Below are 10202 nucleotides of genomic sequence, written 5' to 3'. Positions count from 1 at the left end.
CTGCTAAAAAAGTTGACCGGACTAAATTTCACATTCGCCGATGTGTATAACAGAGACATATATGATACATGAAGAGATTCGCACATCTATAATTGTATTTTAGGTCTTTGGTTTTAAATATATTAACAGGATTTTCTTTCTTCACAGAATGTTGACTGTCAGTAAGAAGTATCTGATGATCTTGACTGCCATTGTCAGCATACCTCAATCTTAGTAGATTTCGGTGTTTATACAACCTTTCTGTTTTGACTGAGGTATTTTTTAACTTGGCTGGTGTTTTCAACTTGGCTGATGTCTTTAACTTGACTGGTGTTTTGTTGTTTTTGGAGACTGAGGTTCCAAGGGAAAGGACACTCAAATAATGTGCCTCCTGAGAGTCCGAGAAGCTCTCGGGATGCACGATTTTGCGTATTTTTTTTCAAGGCTTCTGGGGGTCTTGAGCGACCGCCAGACCCCTCACCGAATGGTGAATATATTTTGCCTCAATTTTAAATTTAAATATAGTAACAGACTAGTTAGTGACAGTGCAGTATTATACAAAAGTAACTTTGTGTTCGATGCCCGTCCTTTATTTTCTATTGTAAAGTGTCTGAACACGACTGAATGCAAGTTTACTTCTTCGATGTTAAAGGTCATATTGGAATACATTGTTGTTGTTTTTTCAAATGATTTGATACCGGCAGATTGGTGGTCTCACTTTAATTTAATCCATGTCAGCTATCTAGTTTTATCTTTAAAAAAAAAGAGAGAGCCAGTTTTGGCATTCTTTAATAAAAAGTTCAATTCACTGTAATCTTTGTTTGGATTCTGATTGCCATCTGATTATATAAGTTAATTCAATTAAATGTATTTGATGTCTCAGGTGTGAAAACTTAAATGACATGATTATTTGCTTGATTAGTGATTACGACAGGTGTCAAAATTAGATAGTAATCTAATTAAATACATGTAATAAATATTTTATATATCAGGTCTTCTAGTGTGCTGGTGAACTTACTCAAGTCAATATTTTGAGCTCAAAGTTTTTATTAATTTATTTTATTTATTTATTTATTTATTTATTAATGAAATGCACATTTATACTCCTGGCGGTTAATAAAAAAGCACCTTATAATAGAAAAGCACCTTATAATAGAAAAGCACCTTATAATAAAAAAGCACCTTATAATAGAAAAGCACCTTATAATAGAAAAGCACCTTATAATAGAAAACCACCTTATAATAAAAAAGCACCTTATAATAGAAAAGCACCTTATAATAGAAAAGCACCTTATAATAGAAAACCAACATCTTATAATAGAAAAGCACCATCTTATAATAGAAAACCATCATCTTATAATAGAAAAGCACCATCTTATAATAGAAAACCATCATCTTATAATAGAAAAGCACCATCTTATAATAAAAAACCATCATCTTATAATAGAAAACCACCATCTTATAATAGAAAAGCACCATCTTATAATAGAAAAGCAATAAAAAAGACACATAAGACAGCTATGGCGTTCCATAAAAAACAGTAAAATACTCCCAATTCAAATTTGATAAAAACAAATAAAATACCCTTTTTTTCCCATAAAAGCATGTTACAGAGCTTCACATGCAGACTGAGCCCCCTCACACTCAGTTTGTACCAGTAAAAACAGTAAAATACCCCCAATTAAAATTTGGATAAAAACATTTGTGGACAAGGCTGATGACACAACGTAGGAACACTATGTCTACCTTTTGAGTAAAAAGTCACAGGCCTGGACAAAAGTTTATTACATTGCAATCAGAATAGTAGGTATGCGATGTGCCAGATAAATGTCATTATGAAGACAGGTTAAATCCCTGTCCTGTGCATTGGAAGTCATTTTCATATCTTTCAATTTTTAAGATATCCTATCAATTCAAAATATATGTTGTATATTAATGCGATATCTTATTTAATTTGAAAATCCCCGTGTTGTGGGAAATATCTAGTTGATTATATAGGTAAGCACTGAAGCATTGTGGTTGTTATGTGTGGCGTCATAATATTTTCATATTGACCATCAATATATGAATTAAAAGAAACATAGCGTCAGTACTATTGATTTATATAATTTTTAAGTCGAGACAATAAACATAATGCAAACCTACCTTGTATGAGGTACAAATGTCCTGTATAAACAAAACTCTGGAACCCTTGTGGTACTACATCATGTACAATCTTAGTCTGGTTCAATATCTGCAATAAAAACATAATAACTGTTGCTGCTAAAAGTTAAATTTGTTTATACACCTAACTGAGATAAATTATGTAATTTGGCTAACAGAATGATTGTTTTTATTGTTCTAATATTTTTTACTGATTATGATATATACAGTCTTATCCTCCCCCCCCACCACCAAAAGAAAAGAAGAAAAGAAATGTTGAACAAAACCAGGGCGAATGGACTCTATGGGCAAACGAACTCAGGGTGAATGGACCTCAGGATACCAGAAATATTGGAACATACCTTCACACATTTCTCCACAATTGATGTAATTGATTCACAAAACGTGGCATATTGATAGTTATTCCTGACATGTTGAACCTTAATAAAATATCTAGAATCTTTCATTTTGACCATTTATGCAATAAAATCATATCAGTTATATGTTGAAATAAGAGATATTACAAATGTTTAACATGTTATAGAAAACTTACTTTTTTTTTTTTATAAAATCAAAGATGTCCATTAAATATGAGTACAAACTATATCAGCACCCCTCAGTTCAAGATATAAGCAAATTCTAACCAAGACAATAGAATTTCCCTCAAAAAAAAACCATGAGACTTGATGAACCAATCACTATAAAGAAGAGAGTTGTCATACCCCAAACTTGTAAAACCTAAACGGTTACAACATTAACCTATATACTCATTGGTCCATGAAGATAATCACTAGTGCATGACTTGAAACTACTCACTAAGCAACTTAGAATTAAAAATATTAACTCATCAGATATACTATTTTAATAGAATATTGTTATTAAAAGAATTAATAATCGTTTAACTCAGCTAGTCTGCCTATAAGTTTATTCACTGGAAGTTTTGCAAGTTTCATGTAATATTGTTTTAAACGTTTGTGGGTCATCGTAAATTCCCCTTTTCTATTTTTAGATACTATATAACACTATAGTTGTCCGGTCACTTTTTCGCGGGGATCGTTTTTCTCGTGCTTGAGACTCAATGTCCCGACTTGGATATTTAAACCACGCTCTGCTACCAAATGCAACGTAATTGGGTTTTCGTGTGTATACGTGTTTTTCTTTCATAATCTGTCTCATGACATTATACCCTGCTAGCTCAGCCATTTACGTTACTGGTAGAGAGGGTTCGGCCTGTGCTTTCGCTCCAGGACTTCTGACAGCAAACTGACAATACAACGAAACAGTAAATTCAATAATGACAGGAATAAGAAACCTAGAAATGACCAGTGATGACGATTTGCCAAGCAATGTATTTGCTCATAGAACAAATGACAAAAATTCATAAAACATTTTCATATTTAATAGACAAAGACAACATAAATACATAAATCATATCGCGGTATCTCCAGGGCAAAAATATCAATTTAGAATTTCAATACACTTTCGAACTTCCCCTTTTTGGACAAACAATGCGGTGAAAAATACCCATACAAGTTAACCATTTCAAAGAAGCGTTTGGCCTTAGTGCTAAATTATCTAATTGAATAAAACAAAATGATACTAGAATTTTGAGGTGTCCGTTTACTTAAAATATTGAGAGCTGTACACTATCGTTTTTAACTAAAATATTTCCCATTCAATCAAGTTGTGACGTCAACCTTCCGAGACAAAATAAATATACCCACTTGTTCCCACCGACTTTGTTAGACTAGATCATGAATCTCATTATTCTATGACTAGGGAACAAAAATCGATCCAGTAAAAAAACCCATCGCATTTCCCGTTTAGTTTTCAATCCAACCAGAACAATGTCTGAAAAACGTTTTTCAGTAAAATTGACCAGTTCAAGATCCAAAACCAAAACATGCGATAATACAAAATTCTATTTCAGAGTAATTAGGCACGAACAATCCCGTAGATTGCATTGACGACCGTTACTCCAAAATATCCCTCGGATTAACCATCTGTCTGAATATCGCTATCAAAATGAAACCCATCTCTTCATAAACCCGAAATAATAAAATATCTAGCTAGTGTACAATTCTCTCTATTTAATCTGGAACGGAAACGTAACATTTTAGAACTGTTTGACTATGAGATCGAAAAGAAATATATCAAATGTTAAATAATAAATATTTAAGTCAAACATCGAAATACAAGATAAATTGAAATTTAAAGTACAACTTACCAGTACGAAAGTTTTCCCCAATCTAAAGAAATACTGTCCTGACGAGGTTTAAATATCCAAGTCGGGACATTGAGTCTCAAGCACGAGAAAAACGATCCCCGCGAAAAAGTGACCGGACAACTATAGTTATATATAGTATCTAAAAATAGAAAAGGGGAATTTACGATGACCCACAAATGTTACAATATGAGGCAATCTGATTCTAAAAAAATCCATCTGTATCTGCAGAAATATTGCATACAAGTGTTATGTCATACCAAAAGATTACATCCCAGCTCCTTTGTTCTAACAGGGGTTATCTGAGCCGGATCTGAGCCGGATCACCCCAGTTTGAATTTCTTTATTGTGCATGCTTTCCTTTGTTCTGTAACAATTTGGCGGGAATGTCAAATCCACTATCAAACTTAATTCTATAATTATATAGACATGACAGAGGCCATCTATCAAAATTGACGTAGAAAAAATCCAGTGTATATGGACTATATGCTGGGATTCCAGCTCATGCAAGACCTTTGGCATATCCCACTACATGGTACCAGGACGACTGGATATGAACTAACAGTTATTTAACATACTTAAGGAAGCAATATTTTTTTTAGTAAAATGGGTCGAGTTGGCAGACCTTTATTAGTAGGGGTTTTAAAAAATTTCGTTAAGAAGTGAGTTGTCAGACTGATTTGATTTGATTTCAATTTGATTTTACCCTTTTTCAAAAGTGAGACGAGTTAAACAATAATGGGGCGATTTTTTTTTTTTGTAAAGTGGCGATATAGTATGGGCTGTTGGGCAAGTGGGTCAAGTTGACACTGTTTGATATTGCTACTCACGGGGGGGGGGGGGGGGGTCTCAACATGGGATTTTGGGTACAGGTGTGCAGCTGGGATTTTAAAAACACCCCCCATTCATATATTGAATAATTGTGAAATCCCTACCTATACATATATTTCACAGCGAAATCATAACCCATTCATATATTTATGACCCATTGATATATCACAATCGGTCAATTACTACCTATTGATATATTTCCTCGGTAAAATTACACCCCATTGATATATGGCACTGGCTACGGTTACATGGAAATGTAACAATAATAAAAATATTATTGTTACATTGGAGACTAATTGGCGGAATGCAAAGTTGGGTAAGGAACTGATTAATTACGAGTGTAACAATAATTCTTGAGGCTACGGTTATATTACGTTATTGTTACATGAAAAAACGGCTATGTACGATGGGACTAGTAATATGTACTAAATAATAAAAGTTGAAAACATTTATTTTATATATATTTACAATACATACAATTATTACATACACGTTTTTTATTTATTTTTATTTACAATGACAGTTTCTACATATCCACATTTTTTTTTATAAAACCTCTCCAAACAATATTTGTATATAGGATATAGATTTAAAATAAGGGGGAAAAGTTACCTTTGGTTTAGGCTCCATCTGATTTTGAAACGAAATTACGTCCTCCATGAATACATGTATACAGATGTTCACAGTTAACTAACTTTGCTTTTGATATATCATATTTTTCAGAACTACGTTTGTATAGTTGTATGAAATGTGTGTCTGGTTATTAAATCAGTTTCGTTTCAAACCAATCTAAAGTTTTAAATGTTTCACCTAGAACTAAATTGGTAATAGGAATCTCTTCATCCTTTATTCAAAGTATAATGACAGTTATGAGAGTAGGTGTGCAGTTAAATACTGAGAAAAGGACGCTTTTCTCAGCCTGACTCAGTTCCCAACAACAAACCATTGAACTGTAATTTTTGCCTTTGACACTACTTATCTGAAGTAAAATTGAGAATGGAAATGGGGAATGGGTCAACTTAAAAGCGACAACAACCCGACCATAGAGCATTCAACAGCCGAAGGCACAATGCGTCTTCAATGTAGCGAGAACTGAACTCCCGCACCCGGAGACGTCCTTCGGCAAGCCCCTTAACAAATATGTATACCAGTTCAGTGATAATGGACGCTACACTAAACTCCGAATTATACAAAAGAAACTAAAATTAAAAATCATACAAGACTAACAAAGGCAAGAGACTCCTGATTTGGGACAGTATCAAAAAGAACATCAAAACCATTTAAACGTAAAACTATTTAAACACAATTTGTTGAATAATAATATTTATTATTTGTCATTATTTGGTACCCATGAAAGAATTAAGCAACAAAACTATAGAAGATTTTAATGTAATAAATCCAGCGTATATTGCAGTTTTTCATGTAACAATAACGCAATGTAACCGTAGCCTCAATAATTATTGTTACATTCGTAATTAATCGGTTCCTTAACCAACTTTGCATTCCGCCAATTAGTCTCCAATGTAACAATAATATTTTTATTATTGTTACATTTCCATGTAACCGTAGCCAGTGCCTACTTTAATTCTGGAATACAAAAAGTATGATTAGAAAATCTTAAATGATCGTCGAACGATATAAAATATTTGAAGTTGCACATAAGAAATAGTGCTCAATAGAAACCACTTCGTTGTTTATTATCCCTTGTGCTTTTGTCTAAGATGTCATAGAACAATTGTATAAATATTTCATCACCGAAAATGTCAAATTACAAGTCGTTTACATTTCCCAAAAGGTGCAGGAATATTGTTTGACTAAATGAAGTGGTTTAACAATGCTTGTTAAGAGGACGAAAAAGAGTAGAAGTACTGTACATTATGATTGTTTATTTATAATGCCCTGCACTGGTCAAGACAAGTGACGATAGGGTTGCAGCTTCTCGTCAACCATAGCAGACTTTTTAGCTCACCTTTCCTAAAAGGAAATGTGAGCTTTTGCCATCACTTGGCGTCCGTCGTCGTCGTCGTCGTAAACTATTTCAAAGATCTTCTCCTCTGAAACTACTGAACCAATTCCAAACCAAACTTCATCTGATTGATTCCTAGGGTATGTAGAATAAAGTTTGTGTTTTAATTCCCATTTCATAAAAAAACATGGCCGCCATGGCTAAAAATAGAACATAGGTGTAAAATGCAGTTTTTGGCTAATATCTCAAAAACTAAAGCATTTAGAGCAAATCTGACAGGGGTAAAAATGTTCAATAGGTTAAGGTCTATCATCCCTGAAATTTTCAGAAGAATCAAACAACCCATTGTTGGGTTGCTGCCACTTAATTGGTAATTTGAGGAAATTTTGCAGTTTTTGGTCATTATCTTGAATATTATTATAGATAAAGAGAAACTGTAAACAGCAAAAATGTTCAAGTAAGATCTACAAATAAGTTCATATGACCAAAATTGTCAATTGACCCCTTAAGGAGTTATTGTATTTTAATGACAATTTTACACAATTTGTTCATCATATTTGCTAACTTTAAAAAATCTTCTCCTCTGAAACTACTGAACCAATTTCCACCAAACTTAAGCTGAATTATCATTAAGGTGTCTAGAATAAAGTTTGTGTTTTATTTTCTGTTTTGTCAAAAAATATGGTTGCGATAGCTAAAAATAGAGCATAGGGGTAAAATGCAGTTTTGGGCTTATATCTCAAAAACTAAAGCTTTTATAGCAAATTTGACAGGTGTGAAAATGTTTATTATGTCAAGATCCATCAGCTGACAAAGAAATTAACAACTATAGGTTACTGTACAGCCTTCAACAATTAGCAAAGCATAATAACCAATTTGGCTGTTGACCCCTTAGAATATTGGCCTTTTAACTCAACTTTACACAATTAGTTCATCATGTTGTTTAACTTTTAAAATATTCTCCTCTGAAACTTATAAACCAATTTGAGCCAAACTAAGGCTAAAGGATCCATATTGTGTTTAGTATATATCTATTTTTAGCTCACCTGGCCCACAGGGCCAAGTGAGCTTTTCTCATCACTTGGCGTCCGTCGTCCGTCGTCCGTCGTCGTCGTCGTCCGTCGTTAACTTTTATCTAGTTTAAAAATTGTGTCCGGTGACCCGGTCAACCATCCAAGATGGCAGCCATGGCTAAAAATAGAACATAGGGGTAACATGCAGTTTTTGGCTTATAACTCAGAAACCAAAGCATTTAAAGCAAATCTGACATGGGGGTTAAATTGTTTGTCAGGTCAAGATCTGTCTGCCCTGAAAATTTCAGATTAATCGGTCAACCCATTGTTGGGTTGCTGCCCCTGAATTGGTAATTTTATTATAAGGAAATTTTGCTGTTTTTGGTTATTATCTTGAATAACATTATAGATAGAGATAAACTGTAAACAGCAATAATGTTCAGCAAAATAAGATTTACAAATAAGTCTAGCTACCGAAATGGTCAGTTGACCCCTTTAGGAGTTATTGCCCTTTATAGTCAATTTTTAACCATTTTTTGTAAATCTGAGTAATCCTTTACAAAAATCTTCTCCTCTGAAACTACTGGGCCAAATTAAACCACACTTAGCCACAATCATCATTGGGGTCTCTAGTTTGAAAATTGTGTCCAGTGACCCGGTCAACCAACCAAGATGGCCGCCGTGGCTAAAAATAGATAAAAGGGGTAAATTGCAGTTTTTGGCTTATAACTAAAAAAATAAAGCATTTAGAGAAAATCTGAAATGGGGTTTAATTGTTAATCAGATCAAGATCTATCTGCCCTGAAAATTTGAGATGAATCGAACAACCAGTTGTTGGGTTGCTGCCTCTGAATTGGTAATTTTAAGGAAATTTTGCTGATTTTGGTTATAATCTTGAATAATATTATAGATAGAGATTAACAGTGATCAGCAATAATGTTCAGCAAAGTAAGATTTACAAATAAGTCAACACGACCGATATGGTCAGTTGACCCCTTTAGGAGTTATTGCCCTTTATAGTAAATTTTTTACATTTTTCATAAATTTTTGTAGATTTTTAGAAAATATTTTCCACTGTAATTACTGGGCCAAGTTTATTATAGATACAGATAATTGTAGCAACAAGAATGTTCGGTAAAGTAAGATCATCAAAACACAATTTTGTTATGAATTTATCTGTGTCCATTGTTTAATATGCACATAGACCAAGGTGAGCGACACAGGCTCTTGAGAGCCTTTAGGTTTTTTTTTTTTTATCAATTTTGGAATCAAAAATAATTTTTTTAGGAAAAAAACATAATCCACCTTGAAGTTAAACGATCATTCCTTTTAAAAGCAACACGTTCAGGTTGATGCTAAATTTCGGTTCCCTTGTTAATACATGTATACTTACTATATTGGTTAACCTGAATCCGTTCGTCCACAGAACTGTAAATCATTTTCGTTGATTCTGCTCTGCATCAAATTTCATCATATTGATGTATCTTACAATGAAATAATTGATGAAAGTACTTATATGAGATAGCCACTGTGACATATCAATAAGTTGACGCCACACAACAATAAGTTGACGCCACACAACAATAAGTTGACGCCACACAACAATAAGTTGACAAGAGAAGACTATAGCTATAACACTAAGGTGCCATTAAATAGAATGAAAACCGCTTTAACCTCTAGTAGGAAAGGCGTAGACAGTAATCGCCAAATGTTTTGAATATTTTTTCACGATATTATATACATTTCTAGTATAAAATCATCCAACAAACGTTTTTCCTCGCTTCGCTAGGCGCTTTATCTTCAATAGCTAGCCCCTTTTAAAAAAAAATCTTTGATCTATCCCTGAACAGTGAGAATTAATTGTCTTCCCTTTCTTTTTTACATTAGACCATACAGATTTACACCTTTGATATTAATGCGCCGGTTACCAAATTTGAAAACAAATCTACATAATGTAATAAAATGAGAAAAATTTGAGAATGGAAATGGGGAATGTGTCAAAGAGACAACAACCAGACCAAAGAGTAAAAAACAACCGAAGGCCACA

The sequence above is a fragment of the Mytilus edulis genome, chromosome 13 (genome assembly GCF_963676685.1).
Source record: "Mytilus edulis chromosome 13, xbMytEdul2.2, whole genome shotgun sequence".
NCBI lineage: Eukaryota > Metazoa > Mollusca > Bivalvia > Mytilida > Mytilidae > Mytilus > Mytilus edulis.
Note: the sequence above shows the minus strand (reverse complement) of the source record.